The sequence below is a fragment of the Trichosurus vulpecula genome, chromosome 1 (assembly GCF_011100635.1).
Source record: "Trichosurus vulpecula isolate mTriVul1 chromosome 1, mTriVul1.pri, whole genome shotgun sequence".
NCBI lineage: Eukaryota > Metazoa > Chordata > Mammalia > Diprotodontia > Phalangeridae > Trichosurus > Trichosurus vulpecula.
The window spans coordinates 437,194,577-437,210,894 of record NC_050573.1 but is presented as its reverse complement, the minus strand read 5'-3'; positions in this window follow the sequence as shown (position 1 = coordinate 437,210,894).

The window sequence follows — 16,318 nt, the reverse complement described above, 5'->3', positions numbered from 1 at the left end:
AAAAGATCAAAGCAAGATGAATAGGACCCATGTGTACAAAAACATATGTATATTTATAGAGCTCTTTTTTGGGTAGGAAAGAATTGGAAACTGACAGAGTATTCATCAGTTGCAGAATGGCTGAAGAAATTATGGTAAATAAATATGATAGAATACTATTGTGCTATAAGAAATGATGAAAGGGAGAGCAGTTCCAGACAAACCTGGGAAGACTTGAATGAATTGATTCAGAATGAAGTAAGTAGAACCAAGAAAACAATTTATACAATGACAACAATATTATTGAGACAAACTAATCTGAAAGCTCTAGGTTCCTAAATCAGAATTCTCTGGTCAACGCAATGACCAACCACAATTGCAGATGACTCATGAAGAAACATCTACTGATAGAGAGGTGATGGACTCAGAATGTAGATTGAATTGAACCTTTTTTGGACATGGTCAATGAGAGAATTTGCTTGTAGCAGGGGTTATTGGGTTTTTTTAATATCTTAATTGGGAGGCAGAGTGAGGAGCAGGGAAAGGGGAAGAGAAGATTTTTTATTTCAAAAGAAATTTTTTTTAAAAAAAGAAATATAATGACCAGGGTTTTATTTTGCTTTATTGATCATGGTTTTCAAGGAGTCTGATGATTCTTAGCTTATCTCTCTTGAAATCTTTCCAAGCCAGTTATTTTTGATAGTTTATTTTTTTAATAGTTTTGATATTTTTGACAGTGTGATAGCTTATGTTTTCTTCTATTTTTTTAAGTCTTTGACTTTCTTCTACTATTTCTTGTTTTCTCATTGAGTCTTACTTGTTTTATTCTATTTTTCAGGAAGTCCAACATTTGGGCAAGTTTTTCTCCATGTTGTTCTAAGCTATTTATTCTCCTTTCAATTTTTTTCTCTTGAACTCTCATTTCATTCATTATTTAAAAAAACTCATTTTGTTTCAGCCAACCAGCCCTGTGGTGCTTGTGGTCCCTGTTTTCCTCTGAGGTTCTGCTTGTATTGGTGTAAGTGACTCTCATCTTCTGGGTTTACCTCTTAATCTTCTCTTAGCCCAGATTATTTCTTAATTGTGCTCAGTGTTTTCTTCTGTTTTTTCATATTTTCAGCCTTAGTTCTTGGTTTGGGATTTTGTGCTTGGGCCAGTACCCCTGACCACTCTTGGATGAGTAGGGTATGCTATGTTTCAGCCTGGACTCTCAACAGTCTAAATGTTGCTGGCAATCTGAATGGGGTGGCCCCACTCTCTGCGTCTCTATCAGTCTCCCTGTGGTCCACGTCAGATCCTCTCTTCCTCCTTCTCTTTGCACAATAGTCAAGTCAGAGTTGGTTCTATTCTCTGCTATCATCCTAACTGGTGAAATGGCAGAGATCCTATCGGACTCAAGCATCCTACACAGGCTTCCTCACAGAGATGCCCTGGAGCTAGGTTTTCCCTTTTACCCACTGTGGCTGCAACGCGTGCCCTGTCAGGCCCTGTCTCCCTGAGAGTGACTTATCTAGGCCACTTTGGTCCCCTCATTGTATTCTAACAAGCCAGGGTCAGGACCTGGCTTCAGGCACCTGATAATTGAAGCCAGTGCTGGCTTGTAACCTCTTGGGTAAGTGCTTTCTGACTTCAGGTCTCTTCGTAGAAGATTCTTCTGGCTTCTCTAGTACAGCAACTCTTACTACTTCAGCTAATTCCCATGTCTATTAGAAGAGTCTGTGCTGCTCTTACAGGCTCAGCCTCTCTCAACACCTCCATCACTTTGGCATGTTTATCTGCACTCATGTTGCCTTCCCTGGTGAGGTCCTTTATCCACCTCCAGTAGCTTCTGGATGGCTTATTATGCCATTGTAGACTGGGTAGGGAAGCTTCAGTTTATTTTTGGATTTCTTTATCTTTGGTCTGTGGGGTGTGGGTAAGGGTGTCCATTTTAGATCTATGCTAGAGTCAATGTGTAAGAGATCCAGGCTTCTCTGTGACCTTTCATTTCACCATTCATTTCAACTAGAAGCCACCGTCAACATCATATGTGAACTTAAATATTATAGCTAAGAAAGCCCAGAATCAAACAATGTTTGAAAAACCTTTGGACAGGGAACATTTCTCGGGGCTTTTGAGGAATGCTGGAGCTCTAGGGGATTTTAGAAATTACTTGTTCAAGCCTGCCATTTTATGGGTGAGGAAACTAAGGCCTAAGGAGTTCATAGTTCTAGAGCCAGAAGGGACCTTGGAGGACATCCAGTCCATCGTCTCATTTTACAATTGAGGAAATGGAGGCATAGAAAGTTAGATGATATGCCCAATATCACACAGATAAGTAAGCATCAGAGGTGGGACTGGGGTCAAGGTGCTCTGACTCCAGATCCAGGGTTCTTTCCACTGTAGCATGCTACTTCCCTAAATAGTCAAAGTCAAAATTAACAAATATTTATTAAGCACCTACTGTGTGTCATGGAAAAGGAAATGGCAAACCACTCCAGTATTTTTGCCAAGGAAACCCCAAATGGCCTCACAAAGGGTTGGACATGACTGAAACAACTCAGCAACAAAAACCTATGTATTAAAGCAGATTCATCAGAATCACTACTAAGCAACATTTTGTAATCATTAGTTTCTGTTACTATAAGGACTCAAAATCAATAAAGCTGAATTTCATCAGAAATATTCTACAAATCTTACTTTTCTTCAATTCACCATGGCCTTCTTTTCCATTGCTTTGAGTCTATGAGGTTTTACTATGTCTTTAATGTGATGTCTTTCTCCACACCCCAAATATCTGGCCTGGATCTGATATCAGAGGACTTGGGTTCAAGTCCTGACTGCCACATTCTGTGTCAATTGGACCAAGTTAATTCAGCCTGTTTCCTCAGCTATAAAATCAGGATAATAATATGTGTATTTCCTACCTAACAGAGCTAGAGTGCAAAGATTTAAAAACTTCACATACTCTTTTAAATGTATACCATTGGGAGCTGTCATCATTATTAATTAGGGGACATAGCTCTTCAATCATTGCTTTAAAATGGTAATGAATTCACTTTGGACGCATAGGCAATCAGGAACGACAACAAAGTCTGAGTGCCTCCCTGTGGTGAAAATAAGCAGCCATCACACTTGCTAATTGGTAGCTACACAGGCTAGAGAGGCAACAGATCTAATTACCTGGGTTCAGAACCCCAAAACTAATCATTGTTTTAGACTAGATCCTCCTCATCGGAGCTTGAAAATGAAACTCATTTAGTCCACATCCCATTCTCAATGAAAATCGATCTCTTTTATGTTTCATTTTTATTTCAGATATGTGATTTAATGACCATTGGAACTCCCAGTGTGGAAACTCCCTCCACTAATGCAGTTCGGGAGACTGTCAAATTATGAACTAATCCTAACTCTAGCGCAAATAGTTAATAATAACTTACATTTATAATAATAATACCTTGATATTTATATTGCATTGAATTTATATTACATTGAATGCTCACAAAGGTCTCTCATTTGAACCTCATAACAATCCTCTGAGGATGGCACTATGGGTATTATTACCATCTGCATTTTACAAATGAAGAAGCAATGACTATTGGCAGGCAGTAAGCATCAGGGAAGGTTTGAATCCAGATCTTCTTTATTACAAGTTGAGCCCCCATACGCTGCATCACATTACCTCACTTTTTGGTGCAGATCTGTGATTTAATCCATGAAGGAAATTACTGGAAGATAAGCACACATCAATAGCTTAAAATCGTGGACAGTTGTCTGGGGCATTGAGATGTTAGCTGACTTGTCCATGGTACCAGAACTAGTGGCTGTCAGAAGCAGATCTCCTCAGGCCTCCATCCACTATAGCACCTCCTTTTACTTCTCGGCTAGTCCAGTGTTCTTTCCTTTGTGATTTGTGCAGTCCATGGGAGTTCCTAAAGCCTTCCTGTTGGATAACACCATGTTCAGGCCTATTTTGTGGCAGAACAGGTTCTTCCACATTCTTAGGAACTCAGAGAAGACAATTCCCTCTTCTACTGAAACTTCTTGCTGTGGACAAGACTACTTTTATATTGGTGATTTACTGGGAGACTATTCGGTTTCCAAAGCAAAGCCATGAATTTGGGGACCTATGGTTCCTTTATATCAATTAAACTCATGTATGTTAAGTAGTTTCAAATCTTAAAGCACTATGTCTATGTAAGTTGGAAAGGAAAATCTGCCTCTGATGCTAACCACAGAAGATTGCTTTCATATGAGCACCTTTCATGGAGATAGAGAATTAAAGGTGAGTGCTAAGGGTCCCCCAGGAGGTTCTTTCCCTCTATGATAAGATTTTCAGCCACTTACTTGATGGACTTATGTGTAGGACTCTCTTTAGAAAGCAAAAATCTTAAGCTGCAGAAATAATTCTCTAGCTTCTGCAAAGGAAACGTAGAGGAGAGGTGGGGTAATGCAGGAAATTCTAAGTCTACGATAGAGCCAGTTTGACCATAGTGAGCCAGCTTGTTTTGACTGGTCTGCCAAATTGCACTGGAATGAAAATGGAATGAATGCAATTTCTATGCAGAGAGCAAGCTATCAAGAAAGGATGCCATATACGGAACCTCTCTGCCTTTGACTTCCTTGAGATATATGGTTAGCAATAGTATCTCTGGGTAGAAGATTATGGACATTTTAGTCATTTTCTTAGCATAATTCCAAATTACTTTCTGAGATACTTGGAAAAATTCAGTTTCACCAGCCCTCACTAGTGGGTTTGTTTTTCCACAACCCCTACAAAACTTTCTTTAAGAGAATTACTTAAATAGTTGGAGGGATATTTACTGCTTGTAATTGAGTTGTGTTGATATAATAATCATATAATATCTAAATTCATTCAAAGATTTAGTGCTATACCAATCAGTCTGTCAAAGGGATACTCTATAATGCTAGACAAAATGATAACAAATATATTCACAGGGGCAAAAGGTCTAGAATCTCAAAGGAATATTTTTTTTAAAGTCAGAATGAAGAGGGAAAAGCATTTATAGGCTTTGAATAATACTGTAAAATATTTAATTATTTACTACCAGTTTAGGGAATTTTCGAGTATTGCAATTAATTAAGTGGTATAAGGAACACAGGTCTGAATTGCTTCTTTTCCTGATACTCAAAATCTATTCACAAAGTGACATTAAAGTCTGCTATCCATGATTGCCAGTCCTGTGGGGCTTAGATGGACACTTATCTATGAAGTCCATAATTTTTAGAGAAAAGGAGACACCTTCCCAGTTTGTTAAGGAATATAAAGCAAAAATACCAAGAAACAATTGAATCTACATAGCTATGCAGAATAATAAACAATCATCGTGGGCACAAATATCCCAAAAGAATTCTCTTTACCTCTGAATTGCTTGGCATTTCCAAGAAAATGGTTTCTGGACTTCTTATCAAAGACCTTTGATGAAGAGGATTTATGACAATCCTTTGGGATCCTATACATGAATGCCTACCCAGACTTTGGAGGAGAAAGTGATTTATGCATGGGAGAGAAATAAATACAAGGACTATGATATTAATAGAAACAGGATCACAATGCAGCTATGCATTAAGGTGTGTAAGTATGTATACATTTTCTAACAAATGATGTCAATTTATTTATATTCACAAAGAAAAAGAATGACATAGAAAAATCCTAAGGTGCAAACATATCCTTATAAACATTATGGAAAAGGTCATAGACACCAGCCAGACATGATGGAATTAATTGCAGCCAATGTAGTTTAGCAGACCCTGCCACACCACCGAAAAATAGCAAATTGGGAAGTTACAAAACAAGTTTTTGGCCTTCTCAGAGCTCTCATGTCTAAACAGTCTCTTCTTGACAGTATCACCAACTTAGGAATAGGTGCTAGACTTGAAATTTCACTGGTATAGGCATAACAGTACTAATATTAGGTGGCCCACAAGAAACAGAGATGTATAAATAGCTCTGAAATGCCCCACTCCATGTCTCAGGGAGACCAGGGTTCCTTCCACTTGTGCGGGGAGTAGGAAGATGACTACAGCTAGGTCATCCCTTCCTTACTTGCCTATCTTCAAGAAGAGTACTGGGTTTTTTTGTCTGTCTTATTTCACGGCATGACTTACATGGAAATGTGTTTGGTGTGACTACACATGTATAACACGTCAAATTGCTTGCCTTCTCGATGAAGGGGATGGGGAGGGAGAGAATTTGGAACTCAAAATTTGAAAAAAAGAACATTAAAGTTGCTTTCACATGTAATTGGGAAAAAATAAAATAATAGATTTTTTTAAAAGAAATATATTAGGCTTAGAATTATATTTACTTATTACAAGATATTTGAAGTCTATGAGTCTGATTCTTTTGGGGGCTCAGGATAAAAGCTTGCTAAAACCTTCGTTCCTCAGGGGACTAGTTCTGCCCCAAATCTAGAATATAACAGTTAATTCAATGTCTTATTGCTTAGCTTCCCTCCAGACAAGTGCTTATTACATAAAAGACAATAGAAGATATTGATATCTTTAGCAAAGCAAGCAAGACAATCATCAGGAAAGGCATACAGATTAGTTTAGGTGACAGAATACACAAGAGTGAGGGGCTCTGACCCAAGAGCAAGATGAAATCTCAGCTCATCTGGGAAAGGGAACTATCTCATTCAATAAATTCACTCTTAGCAGTCTCAGGCCCTGGGAATCAGGGACATGTTGGGGTGCCAGCTTTTCCCTGTGGCTCTCCTGTTGGCCATTCAAAATCAGTGCCTTTCCTCTTTTTATCTCATCTCTCATTCTTTTCTCTGCCTAGCCAACCAGGAAGGAGCCATGTCTTCCTACATGGTGACTGACATAGTCAAAGACATCTGTCTCTCAGAGTATCCCCAAGGCCACCTTGGAATGAGGTTATATAGAGAATTCTCAAGTAAGGAAACTCCATCTACCAGTGTAGGTCTGTGCCTTCTCTGCAATTCACAGTCTTAGAAATTTGCCTGGAAAACTAAGGTTAAATGACTCATCTAGGATCATACAACCAGTATGTGTCAAAGACAGGACTTCAACCTCCAGGCATTGAGACTAGGTCTCTATCCACCATGCCACACTGCCTGGAAGTCTTTTGGGGGAGGGGTTGGGAAGATAGGAAGAGACATGGAAGGAGGGAATCAGAGTTAAGTGATTTGCCCAGGATCACACCACTACTAAGTATCTGAGGCAAAATCTGAACTCAGGTCCTCCTGACTCCAGAGCCAATACTTTATCCACTGTACCACCTAGCTGTTCTGTAAGTCTCAATGAATAGGTTTGAGAGAGAGAAAACACAGGGAGAAGTAGAATAATAGCAGGTTCTGTCATCTTGGGGAATGTCAGAGTTTCCCATTCAGGAAGTGGAACACTTATGGGTAATGATACCATCGTGTGTGTAACCATCCCTATGTGTGGCTAAGGTGTAGTTAAAGTCAGCCACGGGATTAAAGCAGACTGAGAAATTGGTAGGTTAAGGAGTCTGAGGGCTATTAAAGTTCCTAATATAAAGGCAGGAGCTGAGAAGGAAAGAAAGATGGTGAGCCAGATACTGAACTCCTTGAGAAAGGATGAAGAATGACCTAAGGATTGGAATACCCCAGTTACCATAATTTGGATTGGGTAGAAAATATTAATTGAATGGACTTTACAATGCAAGTGGATGCAAGCTGTCAAGCAGGTATCAAATACCCACTTCATCGATGGTAGAGAAATGATAGTGCTTTAAATGGTGCTAACAAATCAAAGGACATTAAATAAAAGCAGTGAAGATTATGGCAATTTTCTGGAGGGTGAGAAAAGCACTTGGTAGAAGGCTGCTTTGGCCTTTGTTTCAATAATTAAATTTTGCAGAAATGCAGCCAGGCTATGTTGCTTAGAAAATCATGCAGTGATGTCAGCCTTATAAGAAAGAGACAAATAATTTTTAAAACCAAGCAGACATCAGGTGTTTTCAAGGAAGCAAGTTTCAGGACCACGGATGAGGTCAGTGTCCATTTAGCTAGTTCACATCTACATCTACAACTGCATCTTCAAGCATCATAATGATGACACTGAGTCATTAAGAAAATAGTTTGACATGTTGGGTTTAACAAGGTCAGGAAGTGCACATGTGTTTTATAAAGATTTCCATTCAGTATTTCAGTGTTTAAAAGCTTTGTTTACTCACAAAACTCCCTTCCTTGGAGGATCTCTGAAGCTGAAAAACAAGATTTTGCATTATGAGTAAACTTTCACTGAGATTTATTTATCCTTCTTCCCAAGATGAGCTATATGCATAGGTAATCATCTGTCTGGTTAACTCCACAACCTGTGAGCACAGTATGCCACAGTGCCCAAAATTCTGCTATTCATTCATCAGTCACCAGCCAGCAAGCCTTTATTAAGTACCACTATCTTTATCTTTTAAACTGTTTCCCTTTTTGAAAAGCAATATGTTTTAAGGGTCCTAAACTAGTTAAGTCTGTGCTTACCTTTCCTTCTACTTTGAGGGTGGGTTCATATGAGCAAGTAATGCTGAAAGACTTCCCATTAGGCCAACTTCTCTTCTGCCTTGGAATTAATACACCCCATGTTTTTCTTTCAAAAGTTCTTCTAAGTTTGCTGCCTTTTAAGGAGCGGGGAACATGTGACCTAGCCTAGTGTTAAACCTTACATACAGTTGCTCTTTTTTAGGAGTGTTAGCCCTAAGCTAAGCAGGAGGAAGACAAGATACCCTCTCCACCACTACCACTACACTGCAAAGATGTTGTTATATGCCTCCAGCATTTCTCAAAAGTTAATCACAAATAGGAGAAACAACCTTGAAAAACACAAATTCAAAAACCGTTTTAAGGGCAATGGTGATACTTAACTCTGTTGTGATGAGAATTTACTATTAAATAAACAAAGGATTTGTGCCAAAATACAACTTGAGTATTAGCTAAGTACTGGGTTTGAAATTGTTTGTTTCATAAAAACCTAAGCAAGCTGTTGCCTCAACTGTTAGATAATTATACCTCAATAAAACTTAATGTGGGCCATATACATATATAATTCATATTATATAAGTATCTATACATATACACACTTGTGTGTCATTATGTATTTTGTTTTCCTAGTTCTGCTTACCTTGCTTACTTTACTTTGTGTCAGTTCATATAAATCTTCCCATGCTTCTCTATATTCTTCATATTCAGCATTTCTTTAGGCAATGTTCTTTTGAAAAACAAATACTATTGTAAGGAATAATACATTAAAAATCATAAATACATTTGTATGAATTTGTTTGGTCAGATCTATTTCCTTCCTGAGAGAAGGGACAGAATGAGGCAGAATGAGAACTGGAGGTTCTTGGGATGATAGAGCAGGAAAGGGACTGAGGAGGACCAGAGACAAACTTCCCCTACTTAATAATTTTGCCTTGGGCTAGAACAGTTCCTTCATATAATTCAAATATTCGCTCATATTCTTGCCTGCAAATTTCACTATCCATTATTCAGTGTCCTTATAGAGTGTTGATTTCAATCATTGTGCATGTAATTGCTCATACTTCATAGGATTTAGAATTGAGAGATATCTTATAAATCATTTAGTTCAACCCCTTCAGTTCAGTTCAATTCAATTAACCAAGCATTTATCAAACACCTTCTAGGCTCTGAAGCTGGGGTTGAAGCCTATAGAACCCTTCTCAGAATAATGTTTATAAAGGCATAAAAATAAAATACACTGGATTACAAAGGAAGCCAAAGGTTAGTGAAAATAAAGATGCAATTTTTTTGTCCCATCCTAGTGCATCTGAGACCTCCTGAAATCTATGGATCTTAGGTTAAAAACCCCTGCTCTTGGAGATATAAAGCCAAAGAAAAATGTTTTTATAACAAAATAATCGCTGCCCTCACAAGTTTGTAACTGAGATCCAAAGAAGCTAAGAACTTAACCAAAATCACATGTGTAGTAAATAATAAAACCAAGATTTGAGTCCTTCCACCATACCACACATTGGTGGGTACATAAATTAATGAAACTTTTGGAGAGTTTAAAACTGAGCCTCCCTGGTAGGCTATATGATACAATTAGATAAACAATAATAAAATTTATTTTTTAAAAGCAAATGAGGATGGCAAGGGGAGCTATGAAGAGGAAAGAAAATTAAAAAAGGGTGGCTTGGCACTGACAAATCGCAAAGCATATTGTAAAGCAGTAATTATAAAAAATTATCTGGTACTAGTTAAAAATAAAAAAAATTAATCAACGAAACAAAATAGAAAACTAGAATTATAATCAATGACATAAAATATTACTATTTCATAGATCCAAGATCATAAAACTTTAGGGAAGGGAATTACAAAATAAAAATAATTTGAAAAATTGGATGACGGTATTGTCAAAAAAGTTTATCATATTTTATAATAAAAATATTATAATTGGTTCACTGACTTAAATTTTTTAATTAAAACACTGAAGACAAGCATTTATTTCAATTATAGACAGAAGGAATTTTATTAGTCTACTTATTTGCTATCATGATTTGCTACTAATTTTCTATCTGTTATATCCCACAACTTACATTGTGCCAGGTGTGGCATAGGTGCTTAACAAATGTTTACTGAATTGGATTAGAACAATGGAGAAACTTATTAGAGAGAAATAAGTAATAATAATAAAAAGGGTTTTGGTACAACAAAAAGCAATTTATCCAAAATAAAAAGAGTGAGAAAAAAATCTTTGCATAGTAGATCAGATTTTTTTAAAAATCTACCGTCTAAAAGTAACTGACACAAATTTACAAGAATAGTACCATTTCCTTCAGTAGTTCATGTTTATATAGTGCTTTAGATTTACAAAGTGCTTTCTTCAGGTGAACTAGTCAGTGCTTTCTTATTATCCCATTTTCACAGGTGAAGAAAATGAGGTTAAGAGTGAATTAAACTCACACCACTAGTGTTAGGACATACATGTGAACCTAAGTCAACTGACTCAAAACCTGGCATTCCTTCCATGAGACTTGAATATACCACTCTCAAAGAAAGAAACAAAATCACTTAAAATCTGCTCAAATATTCTAATAATCAGAGATATGCAAATTAAAATAATTTTGATGGACCAGCTAAATCCATTGCATTGGCAGATTTGACAATCATTAAAATTCAGTGTTAGCACTACTGGGTGGTATTATGAATTAAGCATATCTTTCTGGAGCACAATCTGGCAATATTCTCTTTAGGCACTAGGTGGCACAGTGGACTTGGAGTCGAAAAGAAGAGCTTGAATTCTCTCAGATACTAGCTGGGTGACCTTGGGCAAGTCATTTCCTTATCTTTAAAATGGGCACAATAAGTACCTACTTCACAAGGTTTTGCTAAGGACCAAGTGAGAGAATGTATGTAAAGTTCAAAGTGCTATGCAAATACTAGTTATTATATTCAATAAGCTTCCAAACTATTCATATTATTTGACCCAATGATGCTACTACTATGATTACGTCTTAATGATGTAATAAATAGAAAAAAGGCCTGCATTTTGGCAAATTTATCTGCTTATATTCATAGTGGCTTTGTTCATAATAGCAGGCAATCAGAAGCAACAATTGGGGAATATCTGAATTGTATCATATCACATTCATTCAGTAGCATCTTACTGGGTTAAGATTTTTTTAAAACATGAGGTCTAGTCCTAGTACACTAGATGTAAGACCTTAGGAAAGTCATTTACCCTCGTTGATGCTCATTTTCTTCATTGGCAAAACTGGAATAAAGATACTTGCCATGCCTCCTTCAGAGTGTATGTGACAATCAAGTGAGGTAGATATTAAAATCATGTTGTGAATTGTAAAGGACTAGACAATTGTAACCTGTTCTTACTAGCAACAAAAAAAGAAGAAATAAGAAAGATCCAATATATTTAAATTCCTTAATATTAGAAGAACAAGTTTCTCAATTGGAGGAAATCCACACCATTATCTATAAAAATGTATTTCCATAATGTATTACCAAACATAATTACTTGAATTTTGTCTGCTTCAATAGAACATGAATGACTTCAGGAGAAGATCATTTTTTTGCCTTTCTTCATATCCCCAGCTCTTAACACAGGGCCTGACACATAGTAAGCACTTTTCAAATGCTTATTGGCTGACCAATTGACCATTACATTATTATAGCAAATAAGAAAATGGCCACAGAAATGTGAATGATCTGGAATGGTAAAAGGCATTGTGGCATAGTAGAAAGAACATTGGATAGGGAGTTGAGACCAGAATTCCAAGTCATTCCACTATTAGCTTAGCTGTATAACCTTGAACAAGTAAATTCCCCATACAAAGTCTCAGGTTCCTTGTCTAAATGAGAGTTGGACTAGATGACCACTATGAGGCAACTTTCCCAAACCCCACTAGCATTGGCAGGCTGTGTCCCTAGAACTGGTTGACTGCCTCTCCCCTTATAATGATACATCTGAGCGGTTGAGGGTCAGCTTCTACTGCTATAGCTTATGAGACCCCATCAGGGTGCTTCTCAGTTGATATCAGCAGATTTAACTAGCTTTTAGAGAAATGTATTTATTAAGATGTTATAGTAAATATTACCTTCCAAAAGTCTATGACACTCTGTTCTGGGGATGTTTTTGGGACTTGGGAGTCAATAGGAAGACCAAAAATCTTCCAACCCTCAGAAGTCTACAAGGTCCTCCTCTCACCAAGGGCAATGGTGGAGAGAGGAAGCTAACATACTTTCCCTTGCCAAGTGATTTCTTTTCAGGAGCTCAGCTAGAAGTACTCTACTACTAAACTGTCAAATGCTCAAATCCTCAGTTCCAAACTAATTTGTTGGATTTATATAAACCCCACCAGTCATGACCAAGTCTCCTCAACTAATTGGAATATATTTCCTAAGTTACTTGAGTCCATTTCCTCTAAATGTCTTTCACAGACTTCTAAATCGATCAAAGACTTCTCACACTTAGTCCAAGGCCCTTTATTGATTGATTCAATAAGAGGCTAGGCCTCCTTCACACCTAGTTCATACCTCCTGTAGATAGATTAGTAAGATGTGTTCTCACCTGATAAAAGTATCAAGACCAAGTGAGGTGGAGTGATTGATTGATTCAATCACCTCTGTCCTTACAGCTATACTACTTTATAGTACTAAAGTTGAATTCCTATGGTCTAAAAGTGTAAAAGAAATAAAGTCAACTGCTAATAAACAGGGAATATGGAAACAGCCTAAACATATTCAGGATATGACAAGAGATGAAGTCACACCTGCCTCAAGTGATACACGAAAATAAGGATGATGCATCTTATAATACTGTCATAAAACATATTAATTGCTAAAGAAAGGTGTGTCCAGATGACTGCCTACAGGTAACACCTGTAGGAAGCATATAGCAACAAATAAAAATCTACACAGTAGACATTAGTCAGCGGGTACATTGTAGGCACAAATATGTTTTAGAACAGGAAGACTACAGCCCTTCTCCTTGTATTTGTGAGTAGGAGTGGGTGTGGAGGGAATGAGAAAGAATAAGAGCAGAGAGCAAAACAAATTCCTAATTCTAGGGGGTTTGGAGGAGGGCTGGGGTGGATGATATAGATTCTGCCCTTAGGCTTTAATGTCTAAACCTGGAGTTCTCAACCTTTTTCTGGGGGTTCTGGACCCCTTTCATAGTCTGGTGAAATCTATGGACTCTTTCTCAGAATAATAGTTTTAAACGCATAAAGTAAAATACAGAGGATTACCAAGGAAACCAAAAGTTAGTGAAAATAATAACATCATTTTTTTCCCCATCCAACTTCATGAAACTTTCTATAGGCTTCTGGGGTTGGTGGACCACAATTAAATAATCCTTGGTCTAAAGAAAAGTTTAGAGTGATAGATAGAAAATATTAATACCTCTTGGGGCCCAAAGAAAATATTAATACCTCTTGGGGCCCAAATCATCCTTCATGTGTGAAAAGGATATATAGCAGTTGCAACAAAACTTAAAAGGAGAATGCTGTCAAATACATAGAAATTCTGTTCAAGGTTTAGATTTTCTTGAAAGGTCAGGGTTTTGAATTCAGTATCCAGAGATCCCCAATATCAGTTTTTAGAATACGCCCAGGGACAAGATTGAGGAAGCCAAACAGATCACAATTCTATTGAGAAAACTATTCTGCCTTACCATGGCCAAGTTTGAGGGGAGTAATAGTTAGGTGATAGAGTAGATTAGGTTACCCTATTAAATAACCTTCATCATGCTATATTAACATATTTTAACATATGTTATGTTATTAACATATATTATAAACAACACATTAAATAGCCAAGTAACCCTTTTCTTAAATGATTAAAAACAATAAATAAAATCCAAGCCCATTTAAACAACAAATTAAAACAATAAAAATTTAAACGACACAGAACAAACAGGATATGGGCTACTAACAATTCTCATTTATTAGACTTGCTGATGTAGTCATTTTTTCATATCCTATCATCACTGGCTTGCAGGGTGTCCAAGTCATTGAGATCAGCAAGTATGAAGACAGAGAGAGGAGCAGAAAGAGATGACTTTGAGAAGATGGAACATAAATCCAAAGGAAGAAAAGGAGCCCCACTTAGCCTAAGCTGACCCGGTTCCAAAGAAGGGATAAGTACGATCAATGAGGCTAAATGGTATCCCTGATAATTATGTTAAAGTTTTACTAAACCAGACTCTCACCTCATTTTTCCCTGCAGGGAAAAGGGCGGAGTTTCTTCCCCACTGGATCCATCCATTCCTCAGAAAGAGAGCTTCTTGCAATTATTTTGAATAATTTGAAATATCAAATACTCTAACATTAATTTCAGAGACTTAAGCCTCCAGTAATAAAATAGGATACAGAGTTTTCCGGAAGTAAGCTCTGTTAAATATTTGATAAGTAGAAGTTCAATTCAAATGGAGGGAAAGGAGTCTAGCAGAAAGAATGCTGGACTCAGAAAAACTGGGTTGAAGTCCCAGTTTTCCTACTATTGGCTCTGCAATCCCAGGCAAGTTATTTAACCTCTCTTGGCTCCATTTTCCTCATCTGTAAAACAAAGCATTTGTTGCTGTTGTTGCTCAGTCTTGTCTGACACTATGTGACCCCATGGATATCACCCATGGGGTTTTCTTGGCAAGATATTGGAGTGGTTTGCCATTTCCTTCTATGGTATATCCCCATTTTACAGATGAGGAACTGAGGCAAATAGGAGTTAAGTGCCCAGGGTCATAAGGCTAGTAAGTGACTGAGGCCAAATTTGCACTCAGGTATTCCTGACTCAGGCCCCGTGCTCTATCTGCTGTGCCACCTTGTCGCCCCAGGGATCCCCTAGGGATCATAGGTCCTATCATTCCTTTGTTGACTATAGCATAAATCAGAATAATTTATGACTCCAAATGCTGGTTTTCATTTATTTCAGTAATGATGGAGTCCAGAAGAAGCATGAGGAATGCCAAATCATGGCCAAAATGGATTTGAAGAAAGTAGGCTTACACAAAATAGTCAATATACGTATAATATATAAAGGTCCATTCATAAAACATAACCTAATCAATGGAAGCCTAATCAAAGGAGCACCATTTGCTCCTTCTCAAATGTCTCAAACTGTTCATGCACACTGAGATTTTAGGTGAGATTCTCATGGAATCAATCCAAGGGTTAGCAAAGTAGCTCCCAATGGAGTAGGTCCAGGTCTTGCCAGACCTATTCTTGACCTTTGTAATACATGCGTTCATTTAAAGTAAGCAGCATCTAGGCAGTGTGGTGGTTAGAGCACTGGACATGGCGTTAGGAAGATCTAATCAAATGCGGTCTCTGGCTCTTCCTACCTGTGTGACTCTAGGTTTGCCTGCCTCAGTTTCCTCATCTGTAAAATGGTGATAATAATACCACCTACCTCACAGGCTTATCATGAGGATCCAATAAGGTAAAATTTATAAAGTACTTCGCAAACCTTAAAGTGCTACATAAATTCCTAGTTACTATTAATTAATAATGAGAGCTTTGCTTAGTAGAAATACAACTGTACAACCTATGAGAGGACAACCCATGAGAACCTATGAGAAGTACAAGCTTTACAACCTATGAGAGAAAACAGTGTGCAATGGTACAATGAAGAGGTCCTTCACTGAGATGCAGATGACCAAAGGCGTGGTCCTTCTACTGGCCAGTTATATTTTCTTCAGTGCCCAGGTTTCCCATTCTGTAAAATGAGGATGTGGAGCTAGATGAGCCCCAAGGCTCCTTCTAGCTCTAAATCCTATAATCCTATAAGTAGGTTTGTTGTTTCAAATCTTAACTCAAGAAAGAAAGCAATCCATTTGGATGTCTGGTAAACATTGTCACCAATTCAAAAAATCAACCTAT